The sequence below is a fragment of the Lissotriton vulgaris genome, chromosome 12 (assembly GCF_964263255.1).
Source record: "Lissotriton vulgaris chromosome 12, aLisVul1.2, whole genome shotgun sequence".
NCBI lineage: Eukaryota > Metazoa > Chordata > Amphibia > Caudata > Salamandridae > Lissotriton > Lissotriton vulgaris.
The window spans coordinates 493,216,999-493,225,754 of record NC_141700.1 but is presented as its reverse complement, the minus strand read 5'-3'; positions in this window follow the sequence as shown (position 1 = coordinate 493,225,754).

Sequence of the window (8,756 nt, the reverse complement as noted above, 5' to 3'; positions counted from 1 at the left end):
TTCTCTTTATCTGCCCCTATTATTCCATCCCACGGAAATTATATCTTAAACCGTGCCTTAAAAAATTGAGTTTTGCACAAATTAAACCTGCACTTTACTATTTACAACTACTGAATAGCGATTGTACATTATTTGTCTGTAACTTTTTTTAAAAAGCCATCTGTTTTAGGAAAAGTATGGATGGTTAATTACGCTGCAAACGTTTTAGGTGCCTTTTTAAGAATACAGTTATTTATGTTTTTAACCAAATACTGCTCATGCTCATAGTGTCTGATGTACCACTCTTTTCTTCGTACTGTATACTGTGTCATTATTTGCCATATGAAATGAATTGTTTGTAATGTTTTTAAATGCGTACTTAAAAATTGTACTTTTATGATTGTAAAATCTACAATCGAATAAAGATTTTTGATGATGATGATTATGCTATACTATGTTTTGTTATGCTATGTTATGCTATGCTAAGCTTTGTTTAGTTATGCTATGCTATGTTGTGTTAAGCTATGTTTTGTTATGCTATGCTATGTTTTGTTTTGCTATGCTTTGCAATGCTATGTTTTGTTAGGTATGTTATGTTTTGTTGTGTTTTGCTATGCTATGCTATGTTTTGTTGTGTCTTGCTATGTTTTGTTCTGCTATGTTTTGTTCTGCTATGTTTTGCTGTGTTTTGTTATGCTATGCTATGTTTTGTTGTGTTTTGTTATGCTATGCTATGTTTTGTTGTGTTTTGCTATGTTTTGTTATGCTATGTTTTGTTTTGCTATGCTTTGTTATGTTATGTTATGCTATGCTTTGTTTTGTTATGCCATGTTTTGTTATGCTATGCTATGTTTCGTTGTGTTTTGTTATGCTATGCTATGCTTTGTTGTGTTTTGCTATGGTATGTTTTGTTTTGTTATGCTATGTTTTGTTTTGCTATCCTATGCTTTGTTTTGTTATGCTATGCTATGTTTAGCTTTGTTATCCTATGCTTTGTTTTGTTATGCTATGCTATGTTTTTTTGTGTTTTGTTATGCTATGCTATGTTTTGTTGTGTTTTGCTATGCTATGCTTTGTTATGCTATGCTATGTTTTGTTATGCTATGCTATGTTTTGTTGTGTTTTATTATGCTATACTATGTTTTGTTATGCTATGTTTTGTTATGCTATGCTAAGCTTTGTTTAGTTATGCTATGCTATGTTGTGTTACGCTATGTTTTGTTATGCTATGCTATGTTTTGTTTTGCTATGCTTTGCAATGCTATGTTTTGTTAGGTATGCTATGTTTTGTTGTGTTTTGTTATGCTATGCTATGCTATGTTTTGTTGTGTTTTGCTATGTTTTGTTATGCTATGTTTTGTTATGCTATGCTTTGTTTTATGTTATGTTATGCTATGTTTTGTTATGTTCTGTTCTGCTATGTTTTGTTGTGTTTTGTTATGCTATGCTATGTTTTGTTGTGTTTTGTTATGCTGTGCTATGTTTTGTTGTGTTTTGCTATGTTTTGTTATGCTATGTTTTGTTTTGCTATGCTTTGTTATGTTATGTTATGCTATGCGTTGTTTTGTTATGCCATGTTTTGTTATGCTATGCTATGTTTCGTTGTGTTTTGTTATGCTATGCTATGCTTTGTTGTGTTTTGCTATGGTATGTTTTGTTTTGTTATGCTATGTTTTGTTTTGCTATCCTATGCTTTGTTTTGTTATGCTATGCTATGTTTTGCTATCTTATGCTCTTTTTGTTATACTATACTATGCTGTGTTTTATTATGCTATGCTATGTTTTGTTATGCTATGCTGGTGAGGGTGTGTGAGTGTGTGTGAGTGTGTGTGAGGGTGTGTGAGGGTGAGTGAGGGTGAGTGAGGGGGTGTGGGTGTGAGGGTGAGAGGGTGTGAGGGTGAGGGTGTGTGAGGGTGAGGGTGTGTGTGAGTGAGGGTGTGTGAGTGAGGTTGGGAGAGGTTGAGGGTGTGTGAGGGTGAGGGGGTGTGAGGGTGAGGGGGTGTGAGGGTGAGTAGGTGTGTAAGGGTGTGTGAGGGTGAGAGGGTGTGAGGGGGTGATGGGGTGTGAGGGTGAGGGTGTGTGAGGGTGATGGGGTGTGAGGGTGTGCGGGTGAGGGGTGTGATGGTGAGGGGGTGTGAGGGTGAGGGGGTGTGAAGGTGAGGCAGAGTGAGGGTGAGGGGGTGTGAGGGTGTGTGAGGGTAAGGGTATGTGTGAGGGTGAGGGGTGCGAGGGTGTGGGTGTGTAAGGGGGTGTGAGGGTGAGAGGGTGTGTGAGGGTGAGGTTGGGTGAAGGGGTGTGAGGGTGGGTGAGGGTGAAAGGGTGTGTTAGGGTGAAATGGTGTGTGAGGGTGAGAGGGTGGGTGAGGGTGAAAGGGTGTGTGAGGGTGAGAGGGTGTGAGCGGGTGAGGGGGGGTGAGTGTTTGTGAGGGTTAGGGTGTGAGGGAGAGTGAGGGGATGGACCTGGCCTCTGTCAATAATTACAACCTGACGTGCTGGTCACGGGGAGCCCGGGGGCCATAAAATGGCACAACAAGTGAGCACTGGTTGCTGTGCGTAAGATTGCTCCCTGAAAGAGCGGGACGCCCGAGGCGGCGTCCAAACACACACTTGATCTTGTTCAAGAGACATTGACGCTTAAGCCGAGTGTCACGCAAAAAACAAGTGCATGCTGTATTTATACACAATCGAAAAGTGCACAAGAATGCAACAATAACTTGACATTCCCCACAATGCTACTTGGAATTACTTTTTCGGAATAGTGGAGAGAAGCCTCTTGCCGATGCTAGAGTCAATAAATAAATAATTAACTGCTCTTATCCTTTGACATTAAATCTGAACTGCAGGTCAGCAGTTCGAATCCTGAGCACAGCAGATTACTCTTTAACCCTTCGAAGTCGGTAAATTGAGGACCTTTACATTGCAAAGTAGCAAGACGTCATAAGTATAGTGCTCAGAAACGCAAATTAAAAAAAGCAGCCCAGGCTGGGGGGAAGTCAGGCAGCCCTCCTCGAGACAGAGGCGGGGCCTGACCAGAAACAGGAAGTCGAGCGCGACCAGAGCATCCCAGGAGGCAGGCTGCAATGGCTGGCGCAAGGCTCCGGAGCAGAGAGAGGAGAGCCCTGCGTGCTGCCGGCGTCCGCCCAGAAAGCCAAGGAGCAGAGTGCCAGTGTCCCTGTGCCCATTGACGCCGGAGGGAGCAGCCCCGGAGTGGGACCTGGCTGGGCACGTTGTCTCCCCGGAAGAGTCCTGAGGAGGAGAAGTCCCGGTGAGTGGGGCTCCGTGCTTGCGTTTCTGGGGACAGGAGGTACTCGGGGCATGTTGAGGGCTGCGGGGGCCATGGTATTTGGAGTCCCCAGTGTGGGACTCCCAACGATAGTGCCGGCATCGCTCCAGAGCCCACGAGGCTCCCCAGGGGCACTGGCTCGAAAGCGAAACTGACGACGCACACACAGCAAGTAGCTAGGAGCGTGCTCCCGCAGTGAAAACTGGAAACGAAAACCGCGTGGCACATTGCTGTCCACATTCCTAAATACGGGTAACATTAGGTCTGAAGCAGACACCATCAATGCTCACGCATTGAGGGTTAGGTCTGCTCGACCTAAAAACAAGCATTTGCAATATAATAGGTCTCGGATTTTTTTTGAGTTAGAGCTACTGGCACTGTTAATGACCAGCGATATATCGCTATGTTGGCTTAGCGGCAATATTATTATCGACGAGCTCCGCCGATTTTTTTCGCAGATAAACTTTGCTATTATCAAGGTTTATCTCAAAAGCGATAAAAATCGGCCGAAATTACCGAGCTAATGCTGTTAGCCATGCTATCCACCTCCCATTGGATGACACGGCTTAGAACTGCTCTGGGCAGGCGTTAGCTTTTGGAGATATTCGCGCTTAGCGCAAATATTTCCAAAAGTAGGTAATAGGAGATAGCGATGTTAGCTACTGTTTCCGGTCGCTAACATCTTGGCACGCCCACTTTGCATGTCATTAGCGATAATTATCGCTGACATGCAAAGTGGGCCCCAAGATGATCGCTATCTCCTACTAGCTGTCGCTAACTGGTGTTAGCGACAGCTAAGTAATAGGGCAATAAAATTATCGCCGCTTTAGCGGGAAAAATTCCTGCTAAAGCGGCGATAAGGCCCTTGGTAATATGCCCCCATGTCTTTTACCTCTGTGTTTTGGTTTGGAGTGGAGTGTATGTATGAACAGAGACACAGCCGCACTGTTTAGAGGACTTAGAATGGGGAAGTTAATGAGGGGATCAGCGAACCAGCTGCATCACTGTCTAAGGGACCGACAAAGAATGAGGAATTACCACTGGGAACAGAGACACCTCTGCAGCACTGCCTAGACTAGAGGACTCAGAACAGGGGAGTTACTAACCGGACCAGAGTAGCAGCTGCAGCATTGTCTAAGGGACCAAGAATGAGGAATTACCATTGGGAACAGAGACACAGCAGCAGCGCTGCCTAGAGAATTTAGAATGGAGGAGTTACTGACAGGCCCACAGTAGCATATGCTGCACTACCACTCTACACATAGACAGTGCCAAGTACCACATAAACAGTGCACAGGCGGCTAGGGTAGGTGGTGGCAGTACCTACTCAACACCGTTTTGCGTGACTGTAGCAGTCTGCACATCTGATTGATTCTACTTTTATTCTGTGCTCATTGCTGATGTTATTTTAACCCTCTATTAGTCACGCGCCAGGCGCTCGCATTTATTTTTAAAATTAATTTTAAGCTACACTCGCTAGCGATAGCATTTTCCTTTTGCTCCCCACTTACCTGTGAAGGAGGTTTGCCTCCCCTGCCCCGTTCCACCGCTGCTTGCTGTGCCGATTTAGTGGCGGGCAGGGTGCCATCTTGGGGGAAGTCTCGGATCTCGGCTGGACTGGTGGTTGCGGTCTAGCTGGGGGAGAGGGAGCTTTTGCATAAATTGACACGCTGTTGGAGGCGCTTTGCGGCTAGGGTAGGTGTTGGCAGTACCTACTCGACCTCGTTTTGCATGGCTGTGACAGTCTGCGCATCTGATTGATTCTACTTCCATTCTGTGCTCTTTGCTGATGTTATTTTAACCCCCTATTAGTCACGCGCCAGGCGCTCGCATTCATTTTTAAAATCAAATTTTAAGCTACACTCTCTAGCGATAGCATTTTTGTTTTGCTCCCCATTTACCTGTGAAGGAGGTGTGACTCCCCTGCCCCGTTCCACCGCGGCTTGCTGTGCCGATTGAGTGGAGGGCAGGGTGCCATCTTGGGGGAAGTCCCGGATCCCGGCTGGACTGGTGGGTGCGGTCTAGCTGGGGGAGAGGGAGCTTTTGCATAAATTGACAGGCTTTTGGAGGCGCTTTGCGGCTAGGGTAGGTGGTGGCAGTACCTACTCGACCCCGTTTTGCGTGGCTGTGGCAGTCTGCGCATCTGATTGATTCTACTTTCATTCTGTGCTCATTGCTGATATTATTTTAACCCTCTATTAGTCATGCGCCAGGCGCTTGCATTCATTTTTTAAATCAAATTTTAAGCTACACATGCTATTGATAGCATTTTCGTTTTGCTCCCCACTTACCTGTGAAGGAGGTGTGCCTCCCCTGACCCGTTCCACTGCGGCTTACTGTGCCGGTTGAGTGGAGGGCAGGGCGCCATCTTGGGGGAATTCCCGGATCCCGGCTGGACTGGTGGCTGCGGTCTAGGGGGGGGGGGGAGCTTTTGCATAAATTGACAGGCTGTTGGAGGCGCTTTGCGGCTAGGGTAGGTGGTGGCAGTACCTGCTCGACCCCGTTTTGCATGACTGTGGCAGTCTGCGCATCTATTTGATTCTACTTTCATTCTGTGCTCATTGCTGATGTTATTTTAACCCTCATTAGTCACGCGCCAGGCGCTCGCATTCATTTTTTAAATCTAATTTTAAGCTACACTCGCTAGCGATAGCATTTTCGTTGTGCTCCCCACTTACCTGTGAAGGAGGTGTGCCTCCCCTGCCCCGTTCCACCGTGGCTTGCTGTGCCGATTGAGTGGAGGGCTGGGCACCATCTTGGGGGAAGTCCCGGATCCCGGCTGGACTGGTGGTTGCGGTCTAGATGGGGGAGGAAGCTTTTGCATAAATTGCTCATTCTACCCCAGACTCACAGTGGGCATGCCAAAGGCAAGCCCGTCTGCGCCCCGGGAGCATCCAGCGCCAGCCATGCTGCCCGAGCTTCTGCTGAGCTGCCGGGAGGCAAGAGGGCGTATAATTGCGAGGAGCTTATGGTGCTTAACACCCAAGACTGTAAAGGTGGTAGGCAGTGGGAAGTTCTGGACAGTCATTCTAAGTCGTGTCCCTCTTGCAGCTTCTGCCTTTAGCAAAAGATCTCTAATCCCGCCAGTCAACACCCTGCACAAGTGCAAAGGATTTGCTGTAAGGAATTAGCTTTGAATGTTAGGCAGGGGTTCGTCTTCTCGCATATTTAACACTCCAGATTGCATCCCATGCACTTGTATCCCATTCCCTTCACTAACGCAAGCCCACTGGAAAATCTGGAACCCACTAACTAAGTAGCCTGAGGTAACAGCATGGGGCTTTTCAAGACAAATGAACAAATAAATACATACAATGATGCATACCAAATATCACAACAGAACTGGATTCGCAACTTCTCAAGGGGTTCCCAGAATTAGAATCAAGACTCCAAATATTGGCTTTAGAACTGACCACAAAATTTCAGATATGGCCCCAGAACTGGGCACAAAACTCCAGGTGTGGTAGTCAAATTTGGACACTTAACTAAAAATGTGGCCCACAAAATTGCACACAATACTTCAGTTGTTGTCTTTAGAAGTGGACACAAACTTCCAGATGAGGCTCACAGAACTGGACATAAAACTCCAGATGTATTCTTTTGAAGTAGGCACAAATTCCAGATGGTGCGTTTAGATTTGGACACAAAACGTCAGATGTGATACCCAAACTTAGACACTACTCCATATGTTGTACTCAAACCTAACAATGCAACTCCAGATGTGGCCTGTAGAATTTGAAGCAAAACCCCAAATATTGCCTTTAGAACTGGACAAAAAACACCAGATGTTGCCTTTAGAGCTGGACACAAAACTCCAGATGTTGCTTTTAGAACTGGATGCACAACTCAAATGTGGCCCCTAGAACTCAACACAAAACTCCAGTTCTGGCCCTGGAACTGAACATGCCTGCATGTAACCTTTTAAACTGGAAACAAAATCCCAGATGTGCCCAGAGATTGGTTCATACAATTCCAGATGTATCCCTAGGAACCAATCTCAAACCTCCAAATTTAGCTCCTATAATAGGATACAAAAATCCAAATGTGGCACTGAAACTGGGCAAAAAACTCCAGTTGCAGCCCTCACCAGATGTGTCACTATAGTTGTACATAAAACTCCAAATGTGGCCTAGAATTAGACTAAAAAATCCTGGTGTGTCCTTCAAGACTGGACCCAAAACTTCAGATAAGGTACTCCTAACTAGACACATAACTCACCCAGAAGGGGCAAAAAAACCCTCAGGTCCGGCCTTTAAACCTAACCACAAAACTCCAGATGTGGCCACCAGTACCAAAAGGAGAACATCTGGGCACATTAAAATGTACATTCTGAAGTAAGCACCATGCTCCAGATGTGACCTCTAGAATTGGCTCAGTACCCAATCGAAATGTCCATAACTTTGCCCAATACTCCAGATGTGACCATTGAACTGGCATCATATTCCTCCCGTACCCTTTAGAAATAGACACCTCGTAAGGTGCCAAACCCCATACCATGGCACAGTACTGCTGACGTCACCAAGAACTAGGCACAGTACTGCAGACGAGGGCACCAGGGCGAGATCCACTGCGACGGATTAGGCCTCCACTACAGAGCAATATTTCAGATTCAGAAACAGAATCTTTACTTCAGAAATGGAGAGACAACAGCAAGAGCTGCGAGAACACAACCTCCCGAACGTGGCCTCAGCGGTGATATTTATAGTTGGAACAGCCTCAAGAGTGCCAGATCTTACAAAATTATCCAGCCCTGTTTTTTTTTCTGCATTCTGGGATTTTTACCAATTTTCATGCCATTTTAAATCAGCACTACAAATCCCAAAATGCAGCAGAAACCTGCACTGGATGGCAGTGCCACTCGTACATGGACCTGGGAAGCACACCGTCTGTTTCCTGCAGGCTGAGGCTTGCTCTGTGTTCCCAGCAGTCTGCTGGTTATCATCACTATTTGAAACCCTTAGGGCACAGGAAGCCCACGTGGCGCAGGTACAGCGCCGAGCACTAAAGATCTGCATGGAACTCTGTTTCTGCAAAACACATTGCTAGGTTATGGAAAGTAGACATAAAACATCCTCTTGCAACACAAAACAATACGTTAGATTCTTCTCCTACCCCTACCACCCTTTGGTCGTCCGCAGGGTAAGCGGTAGGGTGGGAAACAGCGAGACGGGCAGCAGTCAAGAGGCTGCACTGTGGGCGGGGGTATTTGTACCCTTATCCTCTCCCACCCCACGGCCGGAAATGACACGGCCGACTGACCCCCTGGTCCCTAGACTAGAGTGCCGGGTATGCTGAAACCTGTGCCTTCCTGTGGCACTAAGGTTGCCGCCCTGTTGGGAGGTGCACTACGTGGCCCTCCGGGCAGCCTGGCATAGTGCCAATATCGGCAACACTTCTCAGTTCTCATACAGCAACATACATAAATAAACCATAATACACCTTCTCAGTTTTCGTACATCAAAATACATAAATAAACCACACAACACCTTTTTTAG